The sequence below is a fragment of the Lytechinus pictus genome, chromosome 13 (assembly GCF_037042905.1).
Source record: "Lytechinus pictus isolate F3 Inbred chromosome 13, Lp3.0, whole genome shotgun sequence".
Classification (NCBI taxonomy): Eukaryota; Metazoa; Echinodermata; class Echinoidea; order Temnopleuroida; family Toxopneustidae; genus Lytechinus; species Lytechinus pictus.
This window is the reverse complement of record NC_087257.1, coordinates 4,412,875-4,432,570: the sequence shown is the minus strand read 5'-3', so window position 1 is coordinate 4,432,570 and position 19,696 is coordinate 4,412,875. Positions and strand designations below refer to the sequence as shown.

The 19,696-nt window shown below is 36.3% G+C and overlaps 1 long non-coding RNA gene across 1 annotated transcript; it reads right to left on the bottom strand.

The window, feature by feature from the left end:
• Positions 1–9,825: 9,825 nt before the first annotated feature.
• LOC129283121 (uncharacterized) lies at positions 9,826–16,921 on the bottom strand. Its single transcript, XR_008586651.2, has 3 exons — positions 16,791–16,921; positions 13,766–13,885; positions 9,826–13,406 (listed from the first exon to the last, which is right to left on the bottom strand). It is a non-coding gene; the product is annotated as an uncharacterized LOC129283121 (long non-coding RNA).
• Between the last annotated feature and the right edge of the window lie 2,775 nt (positions 16,922–19,696).

Here is a 19,696-nt window from a genome sequence, read left to right as displayed (position 1 = left end):
AACTAGCTTAGCAGGGGTAACATAGGAGCACCTTGAGCAAATCCTACATTATTATGTATTTGTTATGTATGGATGTGTGTGAGTGCGCGTGTGTGTAGGTATAGACAGAGAGAGTGTGGGTGTGCGTGGGATGTTTGCCAGTGAGGTGTGTGTGGGTGTGTGTGTGCGTGTGTGGGCGCGGATAAAGGGTGGTGTACGTAATTTGTGTTGGATGTGTGTATAATATGTTTGCGTGTGTTCAGGCAAATGAGTGCGTGGAGGATGTATTTTAGGGTGGGTGTGGGTTAAGGCGTGAGTGATAGACAGTTTCAGAAAACTTGCAATCCTATGAAATAAGTAATGAACATAATTTTTTTGTTATCAATTATTGAATTAATTAGTTATGTAAATAATGTTATTCAGTTTGATCGTATATTTTTCCATAATTGGATGGCCATTTCAAATAACCACTATCTGACTTACTAAATAGGCCTCCCAAAAAAATGATAATAATAATGTGGGTCGGGTGTAACGTCGATATTAGGGCCTCGATCATAATTCCCTATATTTTTATTTTTTTCCTGAATATGAGGAATAACCGCTGTGGATTATTTCTACGGTTCAGTCAAGATGGTCCTTATTTTCAAATCTCTAAAATTGAAATATAATTCAAACAATAAAAAGCAAAAGAAATGGTGATCGAGGGACGTCATCAACTCTCATTTGCAAAACACTGCGTTGTGCATATGAGAAATATAGGAGATTTGGAAATGCCATACTGATTTTCTCATTTTACATCCGGTTTTGATGAAATTTTTCAAATTATGCTTGTTGGATTTTTTTCTATTGATTCAAATCAACATTTTGTTTTACCTTTATTAAACATTGAACTGTGGGCGATGTGCAAAAAAAAGCCAAGCACTGATTTTTAAGTCATTATAAGCACAAGGAGGTGAAATTGAGAACGGGAAGGGAAAAAATGCAATGAAAGAAAGAAATTATATAAAGAAAGAAAGAACTGAGGGTCATGGGAATTTGTTTAGTCTGACAAACTTTATTGCAATTTTTCGTTTCTAACTTGACAAACGTTTACATGACAAACAAACAAACTATATACACGTCCCTCATTATAATATCCGGATATATATAATTGTCAATCGGACTGTTATGAGTGAGAGAAAAGCAAAGAACCTAAAACAAACATGTTGCGATATCGGCCTAAATCATAATTCATAGTGCATTGAAATTATATTATTTCTTCATTAAAAAATAACACACTTTCTTGTGAATAGGCCTATTTGTTCAACTGCATGGCTTATCCCTCCCCCAGGCCCCCCCCCCCACGTACCTCACCAATCGCAGAAGGTGGACTAATACTGAGCAAGTATTTGGCCTTCGGCTGCATGATAAAACGTGTAATTTTTGTTTGTCAACGAAACAAAGCACGAATCTCTTGTAATGAAAAGATCTCTGACTTTATTATTTTATAAAGTCAAAACTTATTCACAACATATTTTATGAATGTGAGAAAGAGCAGCGGTCGAGAATACAGTATACGCCAGTTTTCCCATAATTTTTCTTTCCACATGTAAATTTGCGGATCCAGGCTGGGGGCGTCCCAGGTATATTTTGAAAATTGCTCATGGACATACATTTTCATTTATTACTTTAATAATTGTATGCATTTATTCATTAATTCGTAGTCATTTATCATATATTCTGTTTCAATTACCCAGTGTAAGAGAGTCTTGCACAATATAGAGCTAAATGTACGAAAATTGCCATTATAAATATGGGCCTGTCTGTTTTGCTATTTCCACCAATTTTTATTTCAAAATCCAAAATGATACATTTTTATTGTTCCACGTTCATTTTCCACGTTCCAATAAATAACAAATCTTACTTGACATCTAACACAAAACGAGTGACCATTTTCGAACTTTCCTCACAACGTAAAATTGAATCTTTTTACTATAATTGGCGAGCTTGCCTGATACATTCATTCCAATTCGATATTGACTGAACATTGCCATAAACTATACTGATAAATCGTTCTTGTACCATGATTGCTACGAAAAAAAAATGTTCACCCATAACATGTATACCCTGGCCAAATGGCACTGGATGCATGATCAGTTTCAAGTTTCCAATTTGCACCTTTCTAATGAGCCTGAGCAGAAAAACAAGTAAAGAACTGTATATAGCTCCTTTATAGAGGCATGTTTACAAATGATTGTTGGATACAGGGGCGGGCGGATCCACTTCGCTGATATGGGGGGGGGGGAGTTCAGTCATATTTTCCCCAATCGGCCGCTCGAAGTTGATTTGTGTATGTTTATTCGAAGGGGTAGTCAATTCGCTTGATTCCTATAAATCAACATAAATATTTAATAATCTCATAAGCCTTATATAAATAGTTCGAGCTCAAAGCGCGAGCTTATTTTGTTTGTGAAATTTTATGTATTTTATCCTAAAATTTGAACATTCTGGGCAATGTTTGTGAACCTGAACAAATCGTGTATGCAACTAAATAATTACTGCGAAGCGTAAACAGAAATTGTAAATATTCGTTTTGATCTGATCGAAAAGGAAACATACACCTGTCAAGGACGTCTTGCAGTTAGCCATGAATGCGTTGAATGTTTCACCAATCAATAGAAGTACATTTCTACCTAAAGAAGAGAAATTCTAGGCTTTTTTGTAAACGTGAACAGGATATGTATATCACTGAACAATTGATGCGAGGGCGAAGCGCGAGCGTAAAAAAAAAACGAGATTTAGACTAAAACGGGACCCCGGCCCCCTCAATCCGCGTTCATGCGTGTTCCCAAAATGTAAAGGGATACTTTTTCGCGGGACAAGTCAGGCCCGCGAATTGTAAAAAAAAAAAAAGGGGGGGGGTGCATTTGTATTTTCACCCGGACATTTCTTTAAGAAGGGGGTGTTTTTTATCTCTGTCTTTTGACTTCTGAGAAATTTTAAAAGGGGGTTATAAAATATTTTGAATAACATTGAAAAATTGATAAAATCCCGGGATCAAATTTCTGAAATTTCGGCTAGTTTTGAAAGCTTATTCTAATGAGCCTGAATAATCCTGAATTCAGGATTATTTCATTTTGAAAAGTAAAGTACGGACCTTTTGTTTGAATGAGAGCTCACCTGAGATAGGGGGTACATTGAGCTGTGTTCCGGATTTAGGGGGGTCTCTAAGGCAAAAAATCCTGCGAAAAGCCCTCGAAAGGGTTGTTCAGAAATTTTGGCAGACCTTCGATAGGGGGGTGCTTTCAAAGGGAGGGAACGAGCATAGGCGTACCCTAAATAACACTGAGTGGGGAGGGGACGGGAACGGGACACATTATTTATGTTTTGTAAACCATGAAAAGGATGAGTTAATTGGGGACCTTTTTAGATTAATAACGTGAATAATGCGGCGCGAAACGCGAGCAGAAATATTTGAAAATCTGATCTGAAATGGGTCAATTTAAGTTCTCTGTTTCAAGTACTTTGTAGGTAATTTGCGAGGTGGATATTGATCGCACTTAATGAAAAACTGATATTGTTCATTATTATTACTCTGAGTTTTGACATGGGACCGTGACATTCTATAAGGACATTTTGTCATTATGAAAATTATGAATACCTTCCTATTCCTTCCTAAAATGATATAGGTAGGCTTACCTAACAAATACAATTTTACACAGCGCGAGTAGAAAATAGTGATATTCAGACCATAAAAGTGACAATTTATACAGAGCACTTTAAAAAAAATCAGTTTGTAACTTTAACAAAATAAGTTCGATTACTGAGTTGAAGTCATATTGTAAAAAACGTTGCTCACGCTTCGCGCTCGCATTGACTTGAGCGAGATATTAATTTGTTTAACATGTTCAAGAGGATATTAATTGCCCTTAAATATTAATTTTTCAAGTCTAGTCAATTTGCACAAATTATTCTGCTCGCGATTCGAATATTAATTATCTTCGCTTTATTTAGTAATACACATACTCTTCATGATTACAAGAAAAGTTCTAAATTCATATTACAAAAATGTCAGCTCGCGCTTTGCGTTCACAAATTTTACTAAGTAAGTGCGATCAACATTCGCTTCACAATTTTCCTATAGTGCTTGCAGGTAGCTAATACCCCTTTCATAAACCCATCCTCCAATTAGCCGCCTAAGAGTAATGCGGATAATTCAATAAAAATTGCGTTCACAAACTGCGAAAATAATCCGCACTATTTTTACGAGCGCCCGTCCTGAAAAAGGCGGATAATCGTCATGGCAACCGTACACACCCCCTCCGATGCGGTTGTGTTGGAAAAGGGTGACCTTGTGACCGCACCATGGCAATTATCCGCATTACTTTGGAAATGCGTTCATAAAGTCAAATTATGCTGCTATTAGCCGCATAATTGGGTTTATGAAAGGGGTATTAAGGTTGAAAGGTAATCTGAATAATAAGAATATTGCACTAACTTCTCTGTGAGAATGAAATAAACAAGCGAAGCAAGAATGCCGATGGTACTGAATAGAAATACAGCACCACATATTAGAAAAAAGGAGATTGAGTTAGAATCTGTGATAACAATGGCAATATATACAAAAAACACACACAACACAATTCAATTCAATTCAATTCAATTCAAAATGGTTTATCAAAAATACTTTCTTTGCGGCAAAAGCCGAATTGCAAAAGTTTACATTTCAAACAAAATCATCAATAACAAGGTAAAAATAACTTATAGTACTACGGAGAATATTTCAATATAGACATATATGTAACAAAGTATATCATAAATAAATTTAAATCGATGCTCACTGATCAAATAGGAAAATATGCAAAGTGCATGTAAATATACCTGATGTGTTACAATGATCATTTTAGATTTTCTCGTTTGTAAGAAATATGTCAATTTAAACCTGATATTTGATTGTAAAAAAATATTCAGCAGTGAATATTTGCGCAGTGAATATTTTCATCTCAGTCAAACGGTGTTCTCACTTTCAAGATCTAAGAGAAAAGAGCATAAATGTATTTAACTGGGTTTATCTATTGTATGCAAATTGAAAAAAAATTGTTGAAAAAAAACTCCATAAATTCTCAAAACATTTTATAGGGTCATTCTCAAAAAAATGTTACAATTCACAAAAACCGTGTCTCGACTATCTTATGGCCGCTAGCTTCACAACCCTGAACATTTTCTACAAAAATATTATCAAGAAAAGGACAATAATAGACTAGCTCCACAAAGCATATGCAACCAGTGACTAATAAAGCTCTAATTTTTTTACAAAAGCCTTTTATTTTTGCTTTTTGTTAGAATCGACGCTGTCTCGGGTCAGTTTTAGATTTTACTATCATTCTCTTTCTTAAGTAGTCTGTATTTCTTACCTACATTAATGTCTGGTGAGGGCAGCTTGGTGTAAACGTCTGACATACTGCGCTTATCCTAGTACTTAATGATCCGTTTGTGATTAATTTCACTTTTAACTTTGTCCCAAATTCATTTTAACCTCCGTAACGAAGACTGCCACAAGTTTTTTCTCCCTTTCAAACTGAATGATATTATGTGATAATGTGTCTGCAAGTAGAGTGATATTCATCAATAAATAATTGATAGGGAATAATCATATGTGTTTCCTGTATTACACGGAAATAAAGGACTATTCTTAAAAAATGAAATGTATGACTATACAGCTTTAACATCCGTAACGCACCTTAAGAAAATATGCACTTTGGCAGTTCTGTTAGGGATTCAGTATTATATAGGATAAGAGACACCTTTCATGATAAATACAATTTTCAAAGTTAGGGCTGCTAAATAAGGACCACGTTGGACCATAAAGCATAAAGACATTAACTTCCGTAACGCATTAACTTCCGTAACTTTTTTTCTTGAATATGCTACAAATTTGTGCTTTACTTAATCACTCTGGATCATACAGATATAAATCATATAAGGTACCCTCCACCTAGGTACCCATAAAAATCATAGCTATTCATCATTGTCAAATTATTATTACACACCTTATTTTCAACATCACTTTGAAAAGAGGGAAAATTGCCAGCGAAAACAATTTCCCGAGAATTAAATATGATATTTAATGTTTTTGGAATTTTAAATGATTCATACTACAAATTTTGAATATTGGCATCTTCTTTAGAACTTAAAATTTCTAACTTCCTTTGCTATATAAAGCGCATTAACTTCCGTAACAATTACTGTTACGGAAGTTAATACACTTCTCTGCTGTACTTTGCTGAGATTGACAGTACGATTCTAGTTCCAGAACAGGTGACATGGCTTTGTCTAATGCTGAAGTCGGCAGAAATGGTGTAGAGGATGGGAAGGAGAAAAAATAAGCTTAAAGAGAAAGAAAAACTGTTTGCAATGACTCATGAGGAGGATTAATGTATCATCGATCAAAAATGTGAGCGCAAAGCGCGAGCTAAAACTTGTGTATAGTTTAACCTGAAAACTTGAAATTCTAGCATTTTTTGTAAAAATGATCAGGATGTTATCTGAATAAACTATTAATGCGAGTTCAAAGTGCTAGCTGATTTTTTTCGTATTCTGACTGAAAGCTTGACATTCTAAACACTCTTTGTACCAATTACAATAATGGGTATCTCTATTGACACGACTGATTTTTTTTGGATCTGAAAACAATAATTTTTTGACGTTTTAATTTGAGAACAAGATATATCCAATAAACAATTATTGCAAAGGTAAAACGCGCGCTTTTTGAGGTTTAGTCCCCAAGACGGGACATTCTACTAACTTTTTGTAATCATAAAAAGGATGGATGTCTTGCTAAGGAAATAATGCGCAGTGTGTGCGAAGCGCGAGCTGAAAATATGTGTCATTCCAATATGAAAACCAGACATTTAAGCACACTTTCAAATAAAGAGGATATAAATTGAATAAAAAATAATTTCATGCAATATGATACATAAGAACAAGTGGGGATTACACGTACATGTATGTACACCATCAATCAACTCTTAATATTCATGAAGATATGCATAGACCAAACTGTGTCACTAAAATAATGCAAATCTTTAAAATGCCATAACTTCGTTATTCCTTGTTCGATTTTGATTTTCGATTTTGCAGTATTTTGTTTGTCTGATTATTATCTGTTCAGATCATATTTTCAGCCTGGTTGACCCCTTTACTGCGCATGAAAAGCGTTGAAATAATCGATATAAGCCTACTGACATGAAAACATGGAAAGGGGTATTTTAAACACTCACGGTTTGTTGGAATTTATAAATAAAATACGTACTTCGATAATCAAACATTTTGGCTATTCGTCATTTTTTTAAATCACGAACAGGATGCGTAATTGTGTATCTCGATGAAACAAAATAATAAAAATAAATCGCGATTAGATCATATAGATTCCGTTAATAATTTATGTATTTGTGAATTTTTAGCCTTTTGTTTCATTCACCTTACTTTTTTATTATTCATTTCCCCATGTCCTTTTTTTAATGTTTTTTCTTCTTTTTTTTCTATCTTTATTTTGGCTTTTGGCAAGCGGCGGGATTCCTCGTAACCCAGAGAACTCATCCTGGTTACGGGACTGCGATTGCTATATTTTGTTTATTGCCAGAAAATTATAGATGAACTGCAATTCTGTGGCCCGGTTATTCAGTTTTCTCATTCCAACTTTGAACAAGAACGACAATAAAATTACAGTTTCCGTTTCCTGTTATGTTTTTCACATTTTCTTTTTTGGGGGAGGGGTAGCAAATTAAGCTATGCGTTCCACATTTATCTTTATTTATTGAAAAAGGTTATACGAATACCTAAATATGGATTTTCCTAAGCTAACAAATAAATACTACAATTTGTAACTTAATTTAACTTCCGTAACGAAGATTGATAAGGGTAAATGTCACTTGAGGATTTGATGGTAAAGTATCCTGGGATTACCAGAATTGGTCATGCATTGCTTAGGATCTTGCTTATGATTACTTAGGGCCAGAAACTTTTAAGATGAACTACAATTTTGTGGCCCGATTATTCGGTTTTCTCATTCCAACTGTGAACAAGAACGACAACAAAAATGACAGTTGTCCTTTTCCTGTTCTGTTTTTAACATTTAAAAAAAATGGGGGGGGGGATGGGAAAATTAAGCAATGCGTTCCACATTCATCTTCAATAAATAAATGAAAAATGTTATACCAATACATTAATATGGATGTTCAGCTGCTGCTGCTGAAGACTCAGCTCCGTTGGGCAGGACACATCTCAAGAATGGAAGACCATCGCCTGCCCAAGATAGCCCTGTACGGCGAACTTTCTACTGGCAATCGTGACAGAGGGGCTCCAAAGAAACGCTTCAAGGACATCCTGAAGAAGTCCCTCGGTACATGCCATATCGATCATTGCCAGTGGTCTACTCTGGCTGCTGACCGTGCTAGCTGGCGACATATAGTCCATCAGGCTGCCTCTTCTTTCGAGGAATCCCGAAAAGATCACCTGAGGGAGAAACGTCGCCGCAGAAAGAATCGCGAAGCCTCAGCAGCCACACCAAACGTGACTTTTGACTGCGGCCGCTGTGGCCGGGCCTGTCTATCACGTATCGGCCTTGTGAGTCACATGCGTGCCTGCAGTCGACGTGGACTGCCTTTATAAATCTTCGTTCGCGAAGCAAGCCAAGAGAATATGGATGTTCTTAAGCTAACAAAATAAGTATTGCAATTTGTAACTTGATTTTAACTTCCGTAACGAAGGTTGACATGGTTAAATGCCATCGAGAGGATTTAATGGTAAACTATCTTTGGATTCCCAGCATAGGTCATGCATTGCTTAGGATCTCAGGTTATCCCTTACAAAAAATTCCTGTAGTACTCTGTGATATGTACTGCAGGAAGTATCGCAGGAAAGTACTGCAGGAATTACGTGCACGTAATTTGGGACGGTACTACAGAAATGTACAACAGGAGTACAACAGGTCCGTGTCCTGTGATACTTCCTGTGGTAATAACCGCATAAGTATGGCAGGAAGTATGACAGGACACGATCACCACAACCGCTACAACCGCTACAACCACTACCACACTACTACTAGTACTACAGGACAGTATCACAGGATAGTATCACAGGATAGTATCACATGATAGTATGACAGGACAGTATGACAGGATAGTATGACAGGACAGTATGACAGGACAGTACTACAGGAATACCGCAGACCAGTATCACAGGGAAGTACTACAGAACAGTATCGCAGGACAGTACTACAGGAGTACCGCAGGCTTCTGGTACTGTGTCCTGTAGTACTGTCCTGTGATACTGGTCTGGTATTCCTGTAGTACTGTCCTGTGATACTGGTCTGGTATTCCTGTAGTACTGTCCTGTGATACTGGTCTGGTATTCCTGTAGTACTGTCCTGTGATACTATCCTGTGGTGATAAATAGTATCACAGGACAGTATGACAGGACAGTACTTTAGGAATTCTGCAGACCAGTATCACAGGAAAGTACTACAGGACAGTACTGCAGGAATACCAAGAGACCTTACCGCAGGACAATTCCTGCGGTATTCCTGTGATACTGTTCTTTGATATCTTCTGTGGCATTATTGGTCTCATCCTGCAGCCTTCTTGTGATACTTTACTGTGGTAATCCTGCAGGGGTATTCTTGTTGATTTCCCGTGACAATCCTATGGTATTGTCCTGTAGTAGTCTGTGCGATTTTCTCACGACACCGTCCTGCACTGGTTTGTTAGACGTAGTAGTTTGTAAGAATTTCCAGTGATCCAGCACAACAACTTTGACATCTTGACTAATGAAAAGAGGGGTGAAAAAACCCACAAATTTGCAAAGACGTTAAAAGCATATTCACATACCTTTATTATGTTATGAGTTGTACTATGCACAGTATAGAACATCTTTGATATCATAAATGACTGCTAGAATAATGCAGTAACATTTCATCTTTAGGATAATACATGTACAAAGATTTATATCCACCAACATTGAGATGCCACATGAACTACTTTCACTATTCATACATTGCTGCCATTTTGAGATCACATAAAGAAAGCTAGATTCGACCCAGAATCCTTCCCTCTAACACAACAATAAGCGATTATTATTAATACCTTGGTCACAGTCCTTGACCGGTTGCCTTACGGCGAGACAAAATCAGCAGTTTTAGGTATTCCTGTACAAACCACCCACGTGTAGCTGGTAGTAGCTGGTACAAGGATGATTAAGACTGCTAATTTTGACTCGACGTAAGGCCACGAGCTGGCGAATGTAACCAAGGCTTAACCAGTATTATGGTTGCAAAAAAACCTGTAATAGCTGAGCAATTGCATTTTCCCCTTCTTGTCAACACCCGATTGGCTTAATACTAAAAGCAGAACATCCTTTACTCAACCATGTTATGAAACAATGGATAACCACTTCTGCATGTACAGATAATGCATGGTGCACATACAGTAAGGGATGAAATTATGATGTGTTGATCACCAGTATAAACTTAAAGTACATGAACGTAATCATAATCACTTCATTTTGCTCAGAATTCACTTAAGTCCATAAATACTGAAAGATATTTTTGAATGAATTTCACATGATTTAGAACGTTCACCATAGGTTAGAAAAAATATGAACATAAGATTACTTTGCCAAAACGTAGATCAAATCTATTGAGACATTAACCTTTTTGACATTGAATAGGCATATCATTTTACACAGTCTTCTTGTCTAAGAATTGCTCCAACTACGTATTGAAGGGTTATATATGAATGTAAGCATGAGCCCATCATAAACACGAAATTGCGGCATGTAATTTGATTTGCTACATGTCATAATTGATAACTAAATGACGTTCAATACTTGATGTTGCTACATAAAATAATTAAGGTCATGTGGCAACGTGAATTCATACCTACTCGAGTCATTTAGTAATTTCAATTAGTATATGACCTAATTAATTATGACATATAGCTCAAAATTGACTTGAATAATTATGACCAATTTGATTGACCTCAATTATTTGAAGTAGCAACATCAATTATTTAACATAAGCACTCTCAATCGACGTGGAGTAACTCTTCTTTAGGTCATGTTACTATTCGAATTGGAACATGTCATTGTTTAGGTCATGCAGCAATTCAAATTACTTGCTCAAGTAAACAATTACAATTGTAATATCACGCAAAATGAATTAGCTGTACATGACATAATTCTGTTCTTTGATGGGCTTATGCTTCCATATATTAAGTAAATGGCTTTAATTCTTAATGATTATCCAAAAATTCATATACATAAAATAAACCAATATGAAGAGCATCATATCCAAAGTGATCACCAGTTCACCCAATGTTACAGTACAAAAATAAAAAGCTGATTTTCTTATGTACTTTCACACACGTTATACATGTGCACTGTATGTCACTTGACCCTGGCAGACAATAGAATTGACAAGCAGTGAGTCCTACATGTACATGTAGCTGCCTGGTTTGCATACTTTAATGTTATATGAATTTCAATCATGGCCATGTGCTGTTTATACACTAAATGGAGGGATCTTGTCATAATGTTATGTCAATTAAAAACTGAATAAAATCCCAATTATCCTGAATAGCTAGACTAGCCCCCTTGCAATGGACATTGTAATCTTGTTTTCTTTTACCTTTCATTATTTTTGAAAATTTTCATACAACTAGGGCTGGGACTAAAACCCGGGTACCCGAGTATAAAAATCAATACCCTATACCCGAAAATTGCTCACCAGTATAATGTACATGTATTTGATTTGTATTGCGTAGTGTAAGACATGATTGTAACTCATCACAAAAGTACACAAGCCTCATTTTGAATTTCACCAATTACCCTCTAAATATCCATAAATATACAAGTTTTCAAGTGATGATGCTTTGACCGAGATCGTTCAATCATCGCCATGTTTCTTTTGCAGCGCAGTGACGTCATCCAGCCACTGCGACGCAAACCAATTTATGAATGAAAATATAGTAAGCATGCGCATTGCAAGCCTCAGCCCCACGCAGTATTACGTCAAAACAAGTCTGCAATACTCTGTCACCTCATACCAAAATCGACCTACGAAGCACCAGCCAATCACGTTCTTGTTACCATTTTTAGTTCATCATAAACCGAAAATGGGAACACGATCGTGATTGGCTGGCGCATTTGACGCTCCGAAACCTGGAAATCAATTGACTAATTTGTTCACGTAGCGATACAAACTCACGAACACGATGTAATATCGACGCTTCTTCGTAAGATTTTGACGGAAAAGCAAGAAGTAATAAAAATTTGCTTACCTGTGCAGTATCGGTGAGAAAACCTTTTATAATTCATATGATATATAGGAAAGTGGAATTCTAGGTCGATTTTGGTACGAGGTGACAGAGTATTGAAACTTGTTTCGATGGAATACTGCGTGGGGCAAGGGAGGCTTGCAATGCGCATGCTTACTATATTTTCATTCATAAATTGGCTTGCATCGCATTGGCTTGATGACGTCACCTATGGGGTTTTTCCACCAGTCATATTTCAAGTGACATGATTTTCGGGTACCCACCCGAAAATTACCACGGGTACCCGAAGAGAAAAAACCCGAAAATCCCAGGCCTACATACAACTCTTTGGTTTTTTTTATACTTTATCAAAGCTTTTATGATTATAAATGTAATTAAATAATTTGACTTTAATCTTGATAAATGTATATTACTGGTATACTAATTGTGAATTTTTAGCAAGAAACAGTATTTGTGTTGGATTAATACATAAAAATGTTGCGAAATTTCGGAACAGCGTACCCAGGCATCACAAATTTGGTCTCAAAAGATGTGCAAGACTTGAAAGTAAAAAGGCAGCTAACAGCCTCCCAGTTATTAACCCTTAGTTAAATTGGACCAATTTGACCCCCCCCCTTCCAAAAATTTTGCGACCATGCTGTCGCACAATTTTTTTAAAACATGCCTCTTTCTAGTCTTGTGCATCTTTTGAGACCAATCTTGTGTCACCCGGTACGTGGTTCTGTAATAACGTGACATTATGTTTGTACATGTCATACCAAAAATTGCTCAAAAACGTGATTTTGTGTACAAAGTCATGAAGTATGATTTTGTATTCTAATTACGCATAAATTAGTATTATCACTTAATAACAATTTGCGTGAAATAATTTACAATTTAATTTTGTAAATTATGCCCTAGACAACCCATGTGCCAATGTTAGACGCGATTGTGCGGTCAAGATCTCAAGGAAGGGGGGGGGGGCCCTGGAAACCCCCCCCCCCCCTCCCCCTTCCCCGGCCATATCAACTCCCAAAATACCCTGGCCTTAGTTGACTTTCTGGCTCCTCTTGAGTAGTCACCATTCATTGGACAGCTTGTTTTTATCCACGTCTGTATAGCACGAGGCAGCTTAATCTGTAGAAAAAAAACACACGTACCATTACGATAACATGAACAACATAAAAATACAAGAAATAAGGTGTTTTGCCACCATCTAGATCTCTTTTCACAAGTACATACCTATCGGATCATGAGGTCCTTGCGGCTATCTCTCTTAGCATATTCTTGCTTATAAAAGCAAACTACGCCGAAGAGTGACAAACAATTTATAATGCAAACAAATTGTCATAAGCACATATTGAAACTCTTTAATAAAAAAATGAAGAATAAATCTACATCTTCTAACAAGGATTACACTGTATGCCACTGCATGAATACAATCTGCTTAATTTTGCAATTATAATATCTACTGAAGTGAATGCCTATATAATCACCTTTTATGAACTCCAACCGTGTCTTGTACAAGAACATGGCCTTTTCTGTGTACACCTGTAGTATCTTTCCCACATAATGCTGGACTTGCTGCTCGATCATCCAGAGATCCCTCTTTGAATCTTTAATGAAATGAAATGAATTTGAGTGACATAGTAAAATTTTATTTGCAGATTAATACAAATACATGATGTAATAAAAATACATGATAAAACTTCTTCATTTCCATATTTCAGTGTTACAATTCAGGTGCAAAGAGTCATATTCTTTAATAATATTCAACATAAAATCAATGAAAACTAGTGCTGTTGTCGATAGGCCTCATATCGACATTGATGTCGACATACAAAGGATTTTCAAAATTCCGACATGTCGACATGCACGCACCCACATCGACATGTAAACATAAAATAAAAAGGGGTCTAGCCTACAATCACGAGTGTAAAGATTAGCTGAAAAGTTAGAAGCATTTATCCACAGTAATTGGCGCGATTAAAAGGTTTATTCAGCTTAGCAGCGCATTAAATGAAAAAAGAATACCTGCGAGCTGTGCGGCAGTAGAAATACGTCAGTGCAGGGCCGGCCTGCCCGATCGAGCCGCCCTCGATATCCCGCTATTGCGAGAGTAGCATTCACCGTACCCATCCACGGAAATATGTACCCATCCCGCGCTATTCACCGTGCTTGATAATACGTTGCTCCTCAATGCATTACTTTTCACATAAACGTGAGCAGCAGCGAACACGTGTTTTTGTCAAAGTTGTGACCGCCGCAATTGAGCGCTTACTTCATATCACGAAGTCACAGAAAACTTCCCTTCATTCGTTTGGAGATCGTTGCACGGATCGCCGCGGAAGTGATACTGAAATTATCGGTCGATTTTCATTATTTTTCATTGTCAAATTGAGGAGCTTGCGTTTGCAGCACATGGTACCAGCGTACACTACGCAATGATCACTGTTGTAATTGGTGATTCTCAAATTGGCTACGAGTGTTATTGAGCAATGCTTTCGAGACCGGATCCTGGTACAAAAACTTGATTCTCCAGAAAAAAAATGTGGATTAAATCGGTGATTTTGGAAGCTCAATTCCCGAACTGAGCCTGTATTATATAGATCTAGTGTGGGGATATCACTCGTGTCAAGGTGAATATATTTGATTGAGAGTGTTGTTCCACGATCGAATGCTGTTTTTTATGTTAGGGAGCCCAGGCTAAATTACGGTCCCTTTTTCATGTCGACATTGTCGATGTCGGGATTAATTTTTAAGCGACATGTCGACATGGATTTTTGTTCCCGACAACAGCACTAATGAAAACATTAAAAGTAGAGGAGCATTTTAACCTTACTCACAGTCTGTTATTGTCGCTAAAGTCTTTACAATAAGAAGATTGGACACTTTGCCGACATCGCGTAATGCTTTGCATCGATTTACATGTATAATAGTCTTTGTGCCTAGTCTTTTCTATGTAGTGTCTTTAATATGTAGATAAAACATGCGTCCTTTAGCTAATTAGACGAACAATTTTGGAAATTAAAGACGGATCCATATTTTATCAACCGGAAGAGAAATTAGTGCTTAAATGAAGCTATTTGAGGGATATTGATGATATTTAGGGTGAATTGACTTCACATCTTTTCATAAGTTTGTCATGTTCATAGAAGGCCGGACTTGATTTTATAGAAACCTCTTTTAAATTTGTGGGATTGCCTACCTCGAGTGAAGTTTGTGCAGGCTCCACTCCACTTCACTATTGCTACACTACGCTCCACCTACCCAAACTTTGAAACCGTGAACTGGATCTGATATTCTGAGTGACAAAAAGTGGGATTTTATGGGGGGGGATATAAAATTCATGCAACATCACGCTCTTTAAAAAAATTTAAACTAATATTCTTCCTGCACACAAAGTTTCAGTTCTTCTCCATGCCTCTATCCGTCTCAAAATTGATGATTTAGAGCCAACATGAAGTTTCTCACACGTATCAATATTCAATACATCGCATGCGTGTGAGGTCGGTCGGGTCAGACCAGACCCGGTATCTCGCGCATATTGCATCCGCATGCAATGTTTTGAAATCGGCAGCGAATTATAAATATGTGTGAGGAACTTCATGTTGGCTCTAAATCACCAATTTTGAGACTGATAAAAGCATGGAACTAAATGAAACTTTGTGTAAAGTAAGAATATTAGTTTTAATTCTTTTTAAAAATCAAGATGTTGCATGAATTTTATATTCCCCACCCCCATAAAATCCCACCTCTGTCACTCAGAATATCAGATCGAGTTCATGGTCTCGAAGTTCGCGTCTGTAACGTTGGCGAAGAACAATAGAAAACAAGATGGCGGCGTAAGCATCGGGCAAGTCTCTTCCGTCTAATCATGATATTTTTATCATTTTTTTTTGAATGAATTTCTTCTTCAAAAATAACGACGAGAGCGTAGAAATGTTGGAAATTAAGTTTTATCCCATACATGATTTAGGTCTAACGTTAGATCTTTTAGAAGGAAAGTAGAAATCTCGGGGGTGAAAGTTTCAAGTTTTGGCTTCCTCTGTGTGGGTATATGAGAAAGGATCCCTGGCTTCATATGAGAGTGACCTTACGTTAGTAAATGATTTTCACTCTCTAGAAGCCGCCTGGCTAGGCCTATGGCTACAGCCATTCCCGATCACAATATTTTGAAAAGTGGTGGATATATTGACTTCAAAATGTGACTGAGAGACTTGTCATGACATTTGGGAACAAATATTGGTGATGAGGTATGCTGGTAATCGGCCGGTGCGAAACTGCATTAGCGCCCACCCCTGACCTGGCTACAATCATGACAATACAAACATCCTCACCGCCGCCATCAATACTACTAGCCAGCCGTTGGCCGTCCCCGGCCGCGCACACCGCAGATCAGCCCCCACTCGTTAAGCGATCGGGAACAACGGCAGTGCAGTGGCCGTACGGTAATGATTAAAAAGTCGAAGAAATTTAAGTGCATGCCGCGCCAAACTACGAAAAATGGATCTAACTTACTGTTTAGCCTGTTGTGTGAATGTCTTAAGAAGTCGTTGTCCGAATCTGATCCATATTCTGTTAGTTTTTGTTGAAATATTGACGGCCTTCTTCATCAATCTTCGGGTTCAGCTGAGCAGTTACGAACGTTTTTTTTCAAATGGCGGAACCGGAAACACGTATACAGTCCGTGCGTTTGTACGGGGAGCTCGGAGGGGGGGGGGGTCTTACTTTTTACTTGGCAACCAGACAATTTGACTATTTTCGCCATCATATATATCATATTATTAACTTAAAGTAATTGAATAAAGTAAAATTCAAATATTTATTTCTTCTTCCTTTCTTTTTCTTTTCTATGTCTTTTAATTTTTTTCTTTCTCTTTATTCTTTTTTTTAATATAAGGATAGGATTTAAAAACATGTCTCACAATTTTAATGAAAATATGTTATATAGGCCTACTAGTATGCAAGTAGGATGACAAAGAAAGCAATGAGGAAAATCACAGCTCCAATCCTATGTATTTTTAATTTTATTTCTTTTCAAAAACACACATTTTATCCTTTCTTGCGATCGAAGGAAAGATCCCTTTATAAGGTTCAACTGAGTAGTAAAAGAAAATAATCTTAGATCAAGTGCCGGCAGGGTATTTTGATAAGGGTGGAGGAGCAAGACAAGCAAATATAAAGATACCATTTTGAAGCGAGACATAAGAAAAGATAATAACTTTGCCAACGAGGTAAAAAATAATATGACATCGGTCGTGACACTTTAAGGATGGAAAATAGTTTGAAAATATATAGATACAAACTTCATACAAATTAGAAAAAAGAAGCAAAATAAACTGCCATCATATGTGAACAGAGATACAAGATTGTTCTTGCAATTAAAAAATATATTTACAAACTATATATAGCTTCGCATCATAAAAATAGATTGAAAATATACAAATTTATTTGATTTAAAAAGAAATAGATATAAACCAGCCTGGCTAACATATTGCAAGGTTGCAAAGATATAAACCGGGGAGATAAAGCAAAATATAGGCCTTAAAATGGAAATTAAATATCAAATTTTTAGTTTATCCTATTCCACCTGTAAAAAATGTTGTGAATAGGAGAACAAATATTGAAGTAATTTTATTTGTAAAAATATATTTGTAAGAAAATAGGTCCTTTTTACAAAAAAAAATAAATAAAAAAATAGATGGGAAACTTGGAAAAATGTATTTTCTCGCAATAAAAACTTCAAGGGGCCAGTATCGCATTAAAACTTGGTTATCAAACATATAAAACAAAATCTTAGATAGCATTTTAACTGAGATTTATTTTTTAATCAACATTCAACGCTGAACTTTCTTATGTTAATTGTTTATCAATATTTTGTGAAAACAGATAGTGTGCACATCGTCATGAATATTCATTTGGTGGGCTGATGATGTGACATTCCCATTTTCCTTTTTTAATGTTAGATATGAAATTATGATTATCTATTTTTTTCAATACATGTGTAAATAATGTGTCTCCATTGTAAAGTTGCTGCATTAAATAACTAATGCGGTTAATCAGTTGTCATTCCAATTGTTTAAGTTCTTGGTATAGAAATATGTTGAATAAACCTAATTTCATATAATGTACAAAAGAACATGGGATATGACATCATCAGCCCACCGAATGAATATTCATGAGACATGCCTAAATAAAACTGTTTCATGGGAATATTGCAAATCCTTAAAATTCAACTTAACTTCGTTATTTGTCATCCGATTTTGAATAAATTTTAAGCATTCTGCTTTGTGAATTTTACTCTATGTATTGATTATCTCTAGCCTTGACCTCCCCTTCAATTATTTTATTGTATTGTTAGAAAGAGATGGATGAAGTAGAATAATACGTTCATGCTTATATTTTTATTCATTACAATATCTCTTTGAAATTCAACCCGGCTTCCTCACAACCATTAAGCTCTAAGGGTGTTAGGTGTGTCCTGTATATTTCAACACGTACCCTTTTAAATGTAGTCAATTTTTTTATTATTCATCCTGTTTTTTTTTATGAAAAATAAGTGGCGAACAAACAAAACAAAAATGATAATTGAAATTTAAAAGAGCGCATGAAAAAGAAATAACCCTGAAAACGAACAATAGTCCTCAAAATATAAGTTGCCCATTTTGGGGTCAATAATTTTTCGCATTTTTCAGTTCGCGCTTTGCTCCTAGTTTTGATCTAGTACGTATAGTACCCTTTCTCGTAGAAATAGAAGCTATCAAACTTAAAACCTCTGAGTCTCAGTAGGCATAACCCCCCCCCCCTCACTGATATAGACCTACACAATGGGACAGGGTGAAATATAATTTTGAAATAGGGCCTATATGTCACAATCTAGCTATCACAAAATTAAATTTTCATATAAAAAATTGTACTTTTTAAAATGAATGGTGCCCTTTTAAGCCATATGGCCTTCTAAAAATATAAGACTCAATACGCTACTGACCTCTCCTGAAACTGAAGAAAAAAGATAAATCCCTCACTGGAAATAAAAAAAATTTAGTCTGTGGTACAAACAGGGCTTCCATACAAGTACTGAAGGAAACTAAATTTGTCATGTACTGTACCACAGAAAATACACCATAGCGTCTGTGATACAGTTTCAGTCATATTTCTGGGGTGGCTGCATGAGAAGTACCGCAGGAAATTTTGAAAGTATAGCACTGGGGTTGCCATAGAATTTTAGAAGTGCCTATATTGAGTCCTGCAGGAAATTTCAAAATTTTCATTTACCACAGAAGTATCACAGGGTTTCCATAGAAGTGCCTTTAATATGATCGAGTACTGCAGGAAATGTCAAAATGTTCATGTACCACAGAAGTATCACAGGGTTTCCATAGAAGTGCGTAGTAATAGGAGTACTGCATGCAGGAAATTTAAAA